This window comes from Acomys russatus, chromosome 21 (genome assembly GCF_903995435.1).
Source record: "Acomys russatus chromosome 21, mAcoRus1.1, whole genome shotgun sequence".
NCBI lineage: Eukaryota > Metazoa > Chordata > Mammalia > Rodentia > Muridae > Acomys > Acomys russatus.
In genome coordinates this window covers 27,330,437-27,346,470 of record NC_067157.1, presented here as the reverse complement: position 1 = coordinate 27,346,470, position 16,034 = coordinate 27,330,437, and the positions used below count along the sequence as shown (strand labels likewise).

The window sequence follows — 16,034 nt, the reverse complement described above, 5'->3', positions numbered from 1 at the left end:
TTACAAGTAAACATTGCTTTGAGTCTCAGAAGACTCTTTGGACTTTTAATGAAACTATTAAAGGCGATCTTTTGAAGACTATACTAAATGCAATTTGCATTAGGATATGGCCACAAGAACATGGGGGTCAGGGAGTGAATGTGGTGGTTCCAGTGAGATGCTGTCCATGTTTTTGTAAATTGGTAGACATGTTTGGCTTAGCAGATGCAACACTGCAGAAGGATGTGTGCCACTGTGGATGAGCTTTGCAGTCCCAAAAGCTATGTGCACTCCCAGTGGTGGCCTCTCTTTATTTCTTATTTGCAGTTCTGAAAGTGAGCTCTCAAATGTTCCTCTAGACACCTGCCATTTCTGATCCACCATCAGGGACTGTAACCCTCTGGAACTATAAGCCTATAATTAAATCTTTCTTCTATAAGTTGCCTTGGTCACTGTGTCTTATGACAGCAACAAAAAGTAGTAAAGGAGATAATAAGCTGGGTAGACGCAAAGACACAAGAGTTGCAAATTATCTCAATCTCCAGGATGGCTCTTTGGGTGGGTACATTATCAAATATTTACCATCTTTTCACTAAATTTTGACATTTCTGGGTTTATTATGGTAAAGATATTATCTATTTTTATTCATATGTATATATTTGTATTTTCATTAAAAAGGCCATATTCAGAGAAAAATAACACCTCAAAACTCAATTATATATTGTTATCAGATAATACAGAAAGTGGAAATATGTTTGAATTAATAAAGAAATAGAAAAATGTACATGTATGTGGTAACAAAATAAGATGAAGTAAAACCGGTCATATACAGAGTTTAAATAAAGAACAAAGCAGCAATTAATAATGTTACTTCTTGATTAAAACCAAATAATTTGGGGAATATAACAAAATATGTAAAAGTACTTCAATGACAAAGTGATACTTATCAGGTCCTATCTACGTAAGTTTGAATTAAAACAGATAAAATATTTTTCATATGGCATAAAACATGTGCTATCATAAACATCTCAGAAATCAAACTGTTTCTGAACTTATTCTAATTTCTTGTTTAGCGTCTCTACATTACACCCATCACCAGTAGCCCAGTTGTTCTGTGCTCAGCACATTTTCATTATAGAAGACCAGAAAGAGTTCTTTACTGAACATCAAGCAGACATGCAGCAGGGTCTGAGACAGTTGCCTACCTATCATCGCTTACTCCGCAGACTGATCCTTTTAATAAGGCAGTAGCACTGTTAGATCTACTTCTCCTGTGACCCACAGAGGAACATAAAGGGAGAATCAAATGAAGGTGAAAGGACTGACAGAGAAATGGCAGGTGAGTAGGAGGACGGACCTCCTGATGTCTCCTCAGCCTGCGTCTGGTCCTCCTTGGTATTTTTACATATTACAGGCAGGGGTAACACAAAAGCCATGTCCCATTTATATATTAAAACACATATATAGACCTAGGGGAGGGGAAAAGGGTGAAAAAGGGAGGGAGGGGAGAACAGGAAGATAAAACTGAGTGGATAACAATAGAGATGTAATCTGAATAAATTAATAAAATAAAATGCAGTATCATCTATTAAAAAACACATATATTCCATTTTACAACTAAACCATGTAGCTGTATTGATAAAAGAAAGTTATATCTACCTATAAATATGTATTATAATTATATTCTATAAAAGTATGTATTATAATTATATTCTATATAAATATGTATTATAATTATATTCTCTCTATATAATGATTTAAGTTGGCAAGTCCAAGACATGTGTTTAAGTATAGTAAGAGAGATAATAAGCAGAAGTATAAATTCTAAGAATAAATTGAGGAGACACACAAGACTCCAATAAAATGATGAAATAACGATGTTCCTTGTGTGGAAGCCATCAGACAGCTGTGAAAATTGCCCTCATTTGCTCTCTTCCGGGATGTCCTATTCAAGCTTCCCATCAAAACATTGGGATGATTGAAAACGGTCACAGAGCGTTCCCACAGCTTTTTAAAAGGCAACTCGGTTCCCTGTGTTCTATTGTTCCTACTTTTTAAGAACTAATCTAATTTAAACAGTGACTCCAAGAAGCTTTTCCCCAACAGGCAGTTAGCTTTGCTACAGTGGGGTATATGTCTCCAAATATTTAGTGTTTCACGATGATGGTAGACTTGGGTCTATCTGTGTCTATAATTAAATGAACAAGTTAACATGTTGACACTTGTTTAAATAGTATTGCAGCAGCACTCCGTCAGTCTTTCCCAGCCCCATTTTTTATGCCTCATTTTTTACCACTTGGAAAAACAAAACACCAAGCTACAACAAAACAAAGACAAATAAACAAGTGAATATAGCCCGTGGTTCCCAACTTCACTACACAGAAGAGTTACAATAATTGGGGCCTTTCTTAAACAATGCCACAAATATGACAGAGTCACACGGATGGAGAAAAGGTGGCTGGCATCTGGGATATGTCTGCAAAGAAGGTTGGTGAGAACATTGATTTTATGCTTTCCATGAACTGAATGTTTGTCCCCGTAAGGCCCAAGGTGACGTATTCAGGAGTTGTGAACACCACAGGACATCAGAAGGATGGAGCCCTCATTAGTGGCCTTCGTAGGAGGGCTCCAGGACCTTCACCTGCTCCGTCTGCCACATGAAGCTACAATAGAGAGGTGCTGTCTATTTCTGTCTTCTCTATTTTCCTTTGTTTATAGATTTTAGGGTAGAAGTCCTTCACTTCCTTCTTCACCTATTATCTCTAAGCATTTCATTTTACACCGATTATACAATTATGTAAGGTAATATTCTTTAGATTTCCTTTGAGATAGTTTATTGACAATAATAAGTAACGTGATTTTACTGAAAGTTTTTGTTTTGTTTTGGTTTGGTTTTGGTTTTGGTTTTGGTTTTGGTTTTGGTTTTGGTTTTGGTTTGTTTTCTTACTACTTCTAACTGTTCAGGTGGATTCTCTAGGTTTTCAGTATATAAGAACATGTAATTTGTAAAATGAGAAAAATTTACATTCTTCTCTAATTTGGACGTTGCATTTATGTTTATTGAATATCTGCTCTGGCAAAGATTTCTAGCACATACTGAAGAGAAGTAGTGACATGGGCACTTTTGTCTTGCTGCTGATTCTTCATGAAATTCCTTTGTCTGGTCTCTACTGAGTACAATGCTATTAGCTTTGGGCGTGTCATACATAAAATTTACTGTGCTGATATTCATGCCTTTGACAGTTAATTTTTAGAGGATTTTAGCATAAAAGAAGGCTGCATTCTAGCTATTATAAGCATAGTTGAGCAGATGTCCCTGTTGTAGGGTGGAGTATCTTGAGGGTATATTCCCAGGAGTGGCATTGCTGGGTCTTAAGGTAGACTTATTCCCAGTTTCCTGAGATAGCGCCAGATTGATTTCCAAAGTGGTTGTACAAGTTTGCACACCCACCAGCAAGGTAGCAATGTTCCTCTTTCTCCACATCCTTGCCAGCATGTGCTGTCACTTGAATTTTTTATCTTAGCCATTCTGATAGGTGTAAGATAGAATCTCAGAGTTGTTTTGATTTGCATTTCCCTGATGACTAGGGATGTTGAATATTTCTTTAAGTGTTTTTCAGCCACTCAGTATTCCTCTGTTGAGACCTTTCTGCTACAGACAGAATTCTACCTAAAAATGCGCAAGCTTGGATGCAGGCAGAGTTGGCAGCCAAACTCTGCCAAGACAGGGTAAGCAAGTCCTCAATAGTTCCCGTCTCACAAATAGGTCTGTCAGATATATTGAGGCAGAAGGCTGAAGATGATGCTCCAACGTTAGAGAGAGTTTTGGGTGACTGTTCAAGCAGTAAACTGCCTCTGTCATTTTTTTCTTCTTCTTCTCAGTTTGGAAATTGCTAACCTATACTTTCAGTTAACTCAATTAACTTTCATTCCTTCTCAAATCTCTGATGGGGTTGAAGGCCAGATAGTTTAGTCTTACAATTAACCTAAGCTGTGTAGGGGTTAAGATGTTTTTAGGTCTAGATAGAAATTTTGAGTTGGCACTGATGAAAGATGATAGATACTGATTCTCATTCAGAATTTTAGACTCACCAAGATAGGAAAGATGTTTTCTACAAGGATGCCAAATACAATTAGCCAAAACGCCTTGAATGTAACATTCATATGATCCCTGATTATATTTTGGTTCTTCTTGATGTATGTAATTTTTCTACTCACATGTAATAATATAAATGTATATGCCAAAAAATTAAAATATAATGATCATAATGAGTGAGTTAACCCAGAAGCAGAAAGAGTCAAATGGTATATACTCACTTATATCTGGACACTAGCCCAAGGGGCATGTCCCAAGAAAGTCTTCGCTTACCAGGAAAGTGGGACAGAGGGGAAGACTTCCTATTGAGACTCTAGGTGAGAGAATCAAGGGACAATGGGGAAATAGAAGGACCCAGAGGGTCCTAGAAGCCTACAAGTAGATCATTATGATGGGCAGATCTGGGCCCAGGAATCCTGCTTAAACTATGGCACCAGCCAAGGACAATACATACATGCAGTAAACTTCGAACCCCTACCCAGATCTACCCAATGGAGAGGACATTCTTCACAGTTAAGTGGAGAGTGGGGTCTGACTTTCACGTGAACTCTGGTGCCCCATATTTGACCATGTCCCCTGGATGGCGAGGCCTGGTGGCACTCAGAGGAAGGATAGCAGGCTACCAAGAAGAGACTTAAAACCCTATGAGCATATACAGGGGGAAGAGGTCCCCCTCATTCACAGTCATAGGGGAGGGGATTAAGGGGAAAATCGAAGGGACGGAGGAATGGGAGGATACAAGGGATGGAATAACAATTGAGATGTAATATGAATAAATTAATAAACTATATTAAAATATATTTTTAAAAAAGGTTGCATTCATCAAGTGTGCTTGCTGTACCATTGAGAAATCATATGATTTTATCCATATTCTATTGGTATGCTATATTACATGGATAGATTTGTATTTGTTGAATTGTCCTTATATAAAAAGACAAAATTTCATGTGGTTCGGGTGAATTTTAAAGTGATACTGAATTAGGCTTACTAGCATTATTTATTTATTTTTTATTAATTTATTCATATTACATCTCGATTGTTAGCCCTTCCCCTGTTTTCTCCCATTCTTCCCTCCCTCCCATTTCTCCCCTTCTTCCCTCCCCTATGTCTGTGACTGAGGGAGACCTCCTCCCCCTATATATGCTCTCAGAATATCAAGTCTCTTCTTGGTAACTAGCTATCCTTCCTCTGAGTGCCACCAGGTCTCCCCATCCGGGGGACATGGTCAGAAAAGGGGCACCAGAGTTCGTGTGAGAGTCAGATCTCACTCTCCACTCATCGGTGGAGAGTATCATGTTCGTCGGCTAGGTCTTGGTAGGGGTTCGAAGCTTGCTGCCTATATTCTCCTTGGCTGGTGCCTTAGTTTGAGGAGGACCCCAGAATCCAGATCTGCCTGTCATAAAGTTCTTCTTGTAGGTTTCCAGGACCCTGTGGGTCCTACTATTTCCTCTTTCTTCCATGCTACTCTTGCCTAAAGTCTCAATCGGATATCCTCTCCTCTGACCCACATTCTTGGTAAATAAAGATTTTCATGGTACGTATCCCTTGGACTAGTGTTTTGATATAAGTGAGTATATACCGTTTGTCTCTTTTTGCTTCTGGGTGAACTCACTCATTATGATAATTTCTAGATCAATCCATTTCTCCACAAATTTTGGGAATTCCTCGTTTTTAATAGCTGAGTAGTATTCCATCGTGTAAATATACCACAGTTTCTTAGTCCCTTCTTCTACTGAGGAACACTTAGGCTGTTTCCATGTTCTGGCTATTATGTATAGAGCAGCTATGAACATGGTTGAGCATATGTCCCTGTTATGTGGTAGGGCATTTTCTGGGTATATTCCAAGGAGTGGGATGGCTGGGTCTTAAGGAAGCCCTATTCCCATTTTTCTAAGAAAGTGCCAGATAGCTTTCCAAAGTGGTTGTACTAGTTTGCATTCCCACCAGCAATGAAGGAGTGTTCCTCTCTCTCCACATCCTCGCCAACATGTGGTGTCATTTGAGTTTTTGATCTTAGCCATTCTGATGGGTGTAAGATGGAATCTCAGTGTCGTTTTGATTTGTATTTCTCTGATGACTAACGAGGACGAGCATTTCTTTAAGTGTTTCTCGGCCATTTGATATTCCTCTGTTGAGAATTCTATGTTAAGTTCCAAGCCCCATTTCGCAATTGGGTTGTTTGGTTTTGTGGTGTTTAATTTCTTGAGTTCTTTATATATTTTGGATATTAAACCTTTGTCAGATGAAGGGTTGGTGAAGATCTTTTCCCATTCTCTAGGCTGTCGCTTTGTTCTCTTGACAGTGTCTCCTGCCTTACAGAAGCTTCTCAGCCTCATGAGGTCCCATTTATTAATTGTTGACATTAAGGCCTGGGCTGTTGGTGTACTGTTCAGGAAGTTGTTTCTTGTGCCTATGTATCCCAGGCTCTTCCCCACTTTTTCCTCTAACTGAATTAATGTCTCTGGTTTTAAGTTGAGGTCTTTAATCCATTTGGGCTTGAGTTTTGTGCATGGTGACAAATAAGGGTCTAATTGCATTTTTCTACATGTAGACATCCAGTTAGACCAGCACCATTTGTTGAAGATGCTATCCTTTTTCCATGGAATAGATTTGGCTTCTTTGTCAAAAATCAAGTGAGCAAATGTGTGTGGATTCATCTCTGGGTCTTCGATTCGATTCCATTGATCCACCAGTCTATTGCTTTGCCAGTACCATGCTGTTTTAATTACTGTTGCTCTGTAGTACAGCTTGAGATCAGGTATGGAGATTCCTCCAGAGGATCTTTTGTTGTATAGGATTGTTTTTGCTATTCTGGGTTTTTTATTTCTCCATATGAATTTGAGAATTGATCTTTCAATATCTTCAAAGTATTTTGTAGGTATTTTGATAGGGATTGCATTGAATCTGTAAATTGCTTTTGGTAAGATGGCCATTTTTACTATGTTGATTCTCCTGATCCACGAACAAGGTAAATCCCTCCATCTTCTCATGTCATCTTCAATCTCTTTCTTCAGAGGTTTGAAGTTTTTTTTCGAATAAGTCCTTCACTTGCTTGGTTAGAGTTACTCCTAGATATTTTATATTGTTTGTGGCTATCGTGAAGGGAGTAGTTTTCCTAATTTCTTCCTCTGCCTGTTTGTCATTTGTATACAGGAAAGCTACTGACTTTTTTGAGTTTATTTTGTATCCTGCCAATTTGCTGAAGGTGTTTATCAGCTGTAGGAGTTCTCTGGTGGAATTTTGTGGGTCACTTATATACACTATCATATCATCTGCAAATAAGGATAATTTGACTTCTTCCTTTCCCATTTGGATCCCCTTGATCTCCTTTTGCTGTCTTATTGCTCTGGCTAGAACTTCAAGAACTATACTGAAGAGATAAGGGGACAGGGGGCAGCCTTGTCTGGTTCCCGATTTTAGAGGAATTTCCTTGAGTATCTCTCCATTTAATTTAATGTTGGCTGTTGGTTTGCTGTATATGGCCTTTATTATGTTTAGATAAGTGCCTTGTATTCCCGATCTCTCCAGAACTTTGAATGTAAATGGGTGTTGGATTTTGTCAAATGCTTTTTCTGCATCTAAAGAGATGATCATGTGGTTTTTCTCTTTAAGTTTGTTTATATGGTGGATTACATTGATGGATTTCTGTATGTTAAACCATCCCTGCATGCCTGGAATAAAGCCTACCTGGTCATGGTGAATGATGTCTTTGATATGCTGTTGTATTCACTTTGCGAGAATTTTGTTGAGTATTTTTGCATCAATGTTCATAAGAGAAATTGGTCTGAAATTCTCTTTTTTGGTTGGATCTTTGTGAGGTTTAGGTATCATGTGACTGTGGCCTCATTGAAGGAATTTGGTAATATTCCGTCCATTTCTATCTTTTGGAATAGCTTGAATAGTATCGGCATTAGCTCCTCTTTGAAGGTCTGGTAGAATTCTGCGCTGAAACCATCTGGCCCTGGGCTTTTTTTGGTTGGGAGACTATCAATGGTTGCTTCTATTTCTATAGGTGAAATAGGGCTATTTAATTTGTTTATCTGGACTTGGTTCAATTTCGGCAAATGGAATTGGTCGAGAAATTTGTCCATTTCCATTAAATTTTTGAATCTTGTGGCATAAATGCCTTTAAAGTAGGTTCTTACGATTCTTTGTATTTCTTCGGTGTCTGTTGTTATGTCTCCCTTTTCATTTCTGATTTTGTTAATTTGGATAGTGTTTCTCTGTCTTTTAGTTAGATTGGCTAACAGTTTGTCTATCTTGTTAATTTTCTCAAAGAACCAGCTCTTGGTTTTGTTGATTCTTTGGATTGTTCTCTTTGTTTCTAATTTATTGATTTCAGCTCTGAGTTTGATTATTTCTAGGCATCTACTCCTCTTGGGTGTTTCTGCTTCTTTTTTTTTTAGAGCTTCCAGATGTGTTGTTAGGTTGTTTATGTGGGATGATTCCTTTTTCTTTTGAAGGCACTTAGTGCTATGAATTTTTCTCTTAGCACTGCTTTCAATGTGTCCCACAAATTTGGGTATGTTGTTCCATCATTTTCATTGAATTTCAGGAAGTCTTTTATTTCTTCCCTTATTTCTTCCGTGACTCATGTATCATTAAGTAGAAAGTTGTTTAGTTTCCACGTGTTAGTATGCTTTTTGTTTTTTCTGTTGTTGTTGAAGTCCAGCCTTAGACCATGGTGATCTGATAAGATACAAGGTATTATTTCAATCTTCTTCTATCTATTGAGGTTTGCTTCATGACCAACTATGTGATTAATTTTAGAGAATGTTCCATGGGGTGCTGAGAAAAAGGTATAATCCTTTGCATTTGGGTGGAAAGTTCTGTAGATATCCGTTAGATCCATTTGATTCATGACATTGGTTAATGAGGTTATTTCCTGGCTTATTTTTTGATTCAAAGACCTATCCTTGAGTGAAAGAGGGGTGTTGAAGTCTCCTACTATTAATGTGTGGGTATCAATGAGTGGGGCAAGCTTTGTTAATAACTCTTTCACAAATGTGGGAGCCCTTGTATTCGGAGCATAGATGTTCAAAATTGTGATGTCTTCTTGGTTGACTTTACCTTTGACGAGTACGAAGTGACCATCCTCATCTCGTTTGATTAATTTTGGTTGAAAGTCTATTTTATTAGATATTAGAATGGCTACCCCAGCTTGCTTCCTGTGACCATTTGCTTGGAATATTTTTCCCCAACCTTTTACTCTGAGGCAATGTCTGTCCTTGTGGTTGAGGTGTGTTTCTTGAATGCAGAAAAATGTTGGGTCATGTTTATGTATCCATTCTGTTAGTCTGTGTCTTTTTATTGGAGAGTTGAGACCATTGACGTTGAGAGATATTAATGACCAGTGATTGGTAAGTCCCTTCATTTTTGGTATTTGTAACAGTTGAGATTTTGTGAGGTTGTGATTTTGCAATGGTATATTTACTTATTTCCTATGTAGTTTTGGTTGTAGTTTGACCAGTTGGGGTGGAGTTTTCCTTCTAACAGCTTCTGTAAAGCCAGATTTGTGGCTAGGTACTGTTTGAATTTGTTTTTGTCATGAAATAACTTGTCTTCTCCGTCAATGGTTATTGATAATTTTGCTGGATATAGTAGTCTTGCCTGGTATCCGTGTTCTCTTAGGGTTTGCAGCACCTCTGTCCAGGCCCTTCTGGCTTTCATGGTCTCTGCTGAGAAGTCAGGAGTAATTCTGGTAGGTTTGCCTTCGTATGTTACTCGGCCTTTTTCTTTTGCCGCCTTCAATATTTTTTCCTTGTTCTGTATATTTTGTGTTGTTATTATTATGTGGCGGGAAGATTTTCTTTTCATGTCTATTCTATTTGGTGTTCTGTAGGCCTCTTGTATGCTCGTATGCATCTCTTTCTTCAAATTGGGAAATTTTTCCTCCATTATTTGATTAAAGATGTGTTCTGGGCTGTGGGGTCAGCTGTATCCCTATTATTCGCAAGTTTTGTCTTTTCATGTGGTCTTTTAGTTCTTGAATGGTCTGTGTTAGGAACTTTTCAGATTTAGCATTTCCCTGAATAGTTGTTTCCAGTTCTGCGATTGTATCTTCAAGTCCTGATGTTCGTTCTTCCATTTCTTGCAATCTGTTAGATAAGGCCACCTCTGAGATGCTTGCTTTCCTCTTTGCAGACTCTTGATCACGTTTTTCTTCTGTGTGTTCCTGCATCATAGCTTCCATTTTTATCTTCATGTCTTGGACTGTTTTAATGATTTCCATCATCTGGTTATTTATATTTTTCAGAAATTCTTCAAGTGCCTCTTTAATGACTCTTTTAACTCTTCAGCCCTCTTGTTTGCCTCCTCCTGCAATTGTTTACAGATTTTATTTGTTTCTTCCATTATCATCTTCTTTACTAAGGACTTGAGGTCATTTTCTTGCCTCTCCATTGCTGTTAGGTTCTCTAGGTTGTTTTCATTGGGAATGTTGGAATCCGGAGATGCCAAACTGTTTTGGTTTTTGATAGGATTCTTACGCTGTCCTCTTGTCATTTTGATGGCTCTGGTGTTGGAAGGTATTTTGCAGTGACCTTCGCTGGTTGAGAGTGGTTAATTGATGACAGATTTTAGGTCAGGTGCTCTTACCTGTGGGGATCAGGGGGTATTTTTGTGGAACAGGTAGGTGATCCGGTTTTACTCCTGGTGATTTTCGTCTGCCCCCTGGGCTCCAGGCTGAGCTAGCCAAAGTAGGTATCTGTTTGGACTTTACTGCTGTAATTCAGATCAGCAGTCTTGGGACCTAGAATAAGGTCCGCACACAAACGTTCTGGCTGAGTAGGCTGATCCCAGCTGCCTGTCCTTCCTGTGGATTTGTAGTCAAGACCCCAGGTAGATCAGATCTTCTGGGGGTGTAGCTGTCTTTTAGCTCTGCCTCTATAACCTGTAGCAGTGCCCAACCTCTCCCAGTACTATATGCCTGGAGGGACCAAGGTCGCTCTTGGTCAGCAATTAGGCACTGCAAGCAAGACCCTCTTTTCATCTCCCAATAAAGTGAGAGTGCCTGCCTTGCTCGGGCCAGGATCTCCACTGGACACTCTCATTCAGGGAGTAGGGAGCACTGTGCCAGGGCCTTGCGGCTGGGCAGTTAGTAAGACTGGCTCTGCAGAGCTCTGGACCCAAATCTTTCCACCGGGGTATGTGGGTCCCCTCCCACTCTGGGTCAGCAATTAGACACTGCAAACATGCCCTGTCCACGTCTTGTCTCCCGATAATGTGAGAGTGCCTGCCTTGCTCAGGCCAGGATCTCCAGCTGGGCTCTCTCGTTAGGGGAGCTGGGAGCAGGGAGCGGGGAGCGGGGAGCGGGGAGCGGAGCATAAGACCAGTGCCTTGAGGCTGGGTAGGGACAAAAGGGTTGCAGAGCTCTGGCGGAAGCCCACAGACCCAGGTCTTCCTGCAGGGCTAATAAGTTCAGCTATAGCTCTAGGCAAGACCCACGTCTCCCGATGGGTCTGTGGAAGCAGTTCAAGCTGATTTCTCACTGCCGCTGTTTGCAGGCTCAGTCCGCTATGATTGGTGTTAAGTTTGGCCCCGGATGGCCAGCGAGCTGTAGTCCCACTATAACTGTCTCTGTTGGGTCCCGCCGCCTGTGTTTTCAGTCGGCCTAGGCGGGTGACCTCTGCAGTTTGGGGTTGTGTGGAAGGAGGAATCCTAGGGCAGATTCACCCTCTTTGCTGAGATTCCTCTGGACTCTGGAAAAACCCCTCCCTAAACAGCGAGTCTGTGCTTTATACACAGGCTGCAGTTTGCATGTGGATTCCGTCTCAGAGTTTGGGGAGTGCGTTTAGCACCTCCGGGATGTTGCTTGACCCAGGGGGGTAGGCCCCCTGTTTTGTCTGCGGCCTTTGGGGCCCCACTCACCTACAGTTCTCAAAGTCCAGCAATCTGTTGCTCCTCTTATGTCTCTGGTCTCCATGGAGTAGATCAGATACGTGGCTTAATGGTCGGCGCCATCTTGGAATCCTAGCATTATTTTTTTTTTTAAATTTTAGGTTCAACCATGATATTGACTTGTAATTTCTCCTCAATGTCTTTGTCTAGATTTAATACTAAAGTTTTATAAAGTTACTAATTTTTAGGAAAGGGTTTGAGAAGGGTTAGTATCACTTCTTTAAACTTTGGTAGAGTTCAGCAATCCATCAGGTACTGGGCTTTTCTTGAAACAAAGACTTAAAAAATATTCTAGCTATTTAATTTATGTTTGCATGTGTGTATGCATATGTGCACATGCCTGTGCATGTCTGAGTGTGTGTGCGTATGTGCATGTTTGCGTGCATAGACATAGTGCATAAAAGCACACATATGAAGATCAGAGGACTCCTTGTGAAAGTCACCTCCCTTCTTTCTCCATGTGGGTCCTAGGGTCTGAATTCAGGTCTTCAGGCTTTATGGCAAGCTGGTTTATCCACTTCACCACCTCGCCACCTCACCACCTTGCCCCCTCGCCTCCTCGCCCCCTCGCCCCCTCGCCCCCTCGCCACCTCGCCACCTCGCCAGTGCTTCTCGGAAGTATTTATAAGTGGGTCAGTTTCCTTATTCTTTTGGATTATTGGGTTTTCTAGTTCTTCATGACTTAGCCTTGGGGGACTATCTGTGTCTAAAAATCTATCCATGTCTCCTGAGCTATTCCAATTTATTGTTCACAGTTGAAAAAAAAAAGTTGTTCACAATAATCTTGGATCAGCTCAGCACACATGATATCAGTTGTAATCTATCCTCTTTTATTTCTGATCTCCTTTGAATCTTATTTTTTTTCTGGTAATTTAGCTTGGTTCTGTCAACATTGCTTATATGTATGTATGTATGTGTGTGTACGTATGTACGTACGTACGTATGTGTGTATGTATATATTCTAGTTTTATTGATCATTTCAGTTTTGTTATTTCTACTCTGATCTTTATTGTTTCCTGACTTCCATTAACTATGGACTAATTTGTTATATTTATGCTTTGAGGAACAACAGTGGGCGGATAGAAACTTTTTTTGTTGCTTTTCAGTGTACTTGTTTGTATTCAACTCACTGTTAGAATTGCTTTAGCTTCATTCTTGAAGTTTTGAGACACTGTCTTTCCATGCTCGCCTCATAATTTATTTTGAAATTTTTTTTTAGTATTCTCTTCAATCTGTAATATGTGCTGAAGAGCTTTGCTTCACTTTTGAATATTGGTAAAAATTTCCAAAATTTCTTTTTGAGCCAAGGGAATATAGATGAACATTTAAAAATAGCTTAATATGAAAAATACTTAACTTTTAACAGCACTTATTTTAATTTATATTCCTGTGTATATGTGTGTGCAGAGGGAGTATAAACATATGTGTACAAGAACTCACTGAGGCCAGAAGCAGGTATCAGAGTCTCTGAAACTAAAGTTATAAACAGATTCTGGGAACCAAACTCCAATCCTTTGCTAGAGCACCATGCAGTCTTAACCACTGAGCCATTTACCTACACCCCCCCACACACACACACAAAATAATAAACTTCTTAAAGACACACACACAAACAATTCTTCCACAAAGCTAACTCTTTGTGTGTTATTTCAGCGACCACTCAGCTTTCTCCGTAAGCAAAGTCAAGGGCAGCAATCAATGAGGTAACCGGATCCCAAAATAGCAAAATGAGGTCAGAAATCATGACATAGCCACAGCATCTTAAAGAGGAACAGCAGAGAATGTTTGAGACATTCTGTTATTCTTTGAGTGTTCATTATCACATTCTAACTTGCTGTATGATTCTGTTCATCATCCTGCTGTTGGGCTTTTGTGTACAATTCAACCGAACAGTTCAGTTTCTACTTGAGTTTATGCGAATTCCACATCCTAATAATAGGCACAGTTGCCAGATGGAATTTAGTTGTTATACTGGTATAATCAGTATTCCATATTCTTGCCACAATGCAATGTTTTCTCTGCTAATCTCAGTGGTGAAGCGCAGCATGATTAAATCATTTGCTCATGATAGGCTGTGAGTAAATAGAGCTGGGAACTGTTACCATCCCTTAGTAATAAGTGTCTGAAGACAATCTGTTTATAAAATAGGAGCTACTTTTTTTCTAAATAAATTATTTTTTTCCCTTTGGTTAGTGCTTATCTTGAATGCTAAAACACTAAAGAATCTCTTAAGTATAATTGGTAAGTATTTGATCAAGTTGTCCCAATGACTGCCCCTTATATTTAAAATAGTAATGTATTAAAAGCACTTCACAGAGGGGTCAAGAATATGTAAACAAAGTCACTAGTACAATACTAGGTTTGTATAACCAGAATAAAAATAAATAATCAAAGCTCTCACTGATTCAATGAAGATTGATGATATTTGCCTATTCCTTGTAATACCACTTCTTTGTCTCTCAGTCAGCAATAGCTCATTAGATGCTGTTGTGAAAAGTGAGTGAGATAGCAAAGAGCCTTACCATTTCCTTGGTTATCACTGCATTCAAAGATACTTTTCTACATCTCTGTCCTGTAGCTGAATAAGTGCCGGGACACTTTCCAAATTTTGTTATTCCACAGGCTGAGGCCACGTGGAAGCGTCAAACCCTTCCTTGGTCTCAGGCATTCTATTAGAAAACCTGATTACAAAACACGATCAATTTTTTTTACATCATTAGTTAATTGACCAACTAAACTAAAATCTCAAATCAAGTAGAAATGAGAACTTACTTCTTGATATAGATTATATGCATTTGTCCTATCTTACATGCATAGAATAGGCTAATTTTTAGGAAGTAAACATAAACATCATGTTGGGTGAGCCCCACACTATCAGACCATTTGAGCCCAGAGCCCTGAACTAATCCTACTTGGCGAAATCAGACTTCAGAGTTGGGTCAACCTTCATTATACGATAACTTTTCTCACTCATTATGAAGACATAACTAGCAAAGACCCTTCGGAATACCAGTTCTTCTTAAGGTTATTATGTTACGTGAAAGGAGGTGTAAAAACAGAGAACACCACACTGCTTCTGAAATCATCAAGTGGCTGTGTGGAAATCAATACAGGAGACACAGTTAGGGAACGCATACCTTCCTTCACTGAAAATGATATGGCTTTCAGGTGAGCTTTGACTCGCTTAATTAATGATGGGATAGTTCATTAAATGATTAAGGTAAAACCCGGGATTGCACTATATGGCTATAAATTAGAGGGGAAGAATGATGCTCCATTTGATAACAGATAAGTGATACTGTTGAGGTCAAAGGAAAGTTTGAGTAATCTGTGAACATGATATTAATAATTGACTTTCTTGATCCATGTGCAGTCTGAAAGAATAAGTGGAGAGTAGGTGAGAACAATTAACCCGCCCTATCTATTGATTCCCTATCACCAGCAATGACCTGAGAGAATGGACTGCCGTCTCACTCATGATTGGAAAGGCTTATTTTTTAATAGTCACATGGCTACTGGGATCAATAAAGGACCAAGATGTCTTCATCCATTAACAAAGCAAGTCCAGTTTGAAGGTAAGATCCTCTGGAAACTCATCCGCCGATTATCTAACCTAAAGAATAATCATACTGTATGGATGGCATTTCCACTCCACCATCAGACAGTGTTCTGAGATTTCTTAGCAACCAAGAACTAACTCAAGGCTGACCCCATTCTAATGGGCAGAAATAAGCCCAGGTTAGCTGGGTAAGCAGCAGCAGCATTAAGACCTGCTGCTACCCAGTTGCTCAGATACCAAGGAGTCCCTAAAGGCATAAAGGAGAATCTTCTGTGAGGTGTGCTAATTTCCTCATTCCCAGAACAGCCATTTGTAGCTTAGGAGTACATGCAGACACTACCAAGTCAGGTCAAGACCTAGAGAAGGGATGCTTAATTCTTGGATGTAGTGTCAGTCTATTCTGATAGCTGTTACTTTCTCACACCGTGGCATCCTATGACAACTATGACCTCATCGTGGATTGCGGTCTGTGTCCTTAAGCATCTTCACCATCCCCTTATA

The 16,034-nt window shown here is 39.5% G+C and overlaps 1 protein-coding gene across 1 annotated transcript in view; it reads right to left on the bottom strand.

Moving 5' to 3' along the window:
* Window positions 1-16,034, bottom strand: part of Lama2 (laminin subunit alpha 2) — a 570,793-nt gene that overhangs the window by 410,653 nt on the left and 144,106 nt on the right.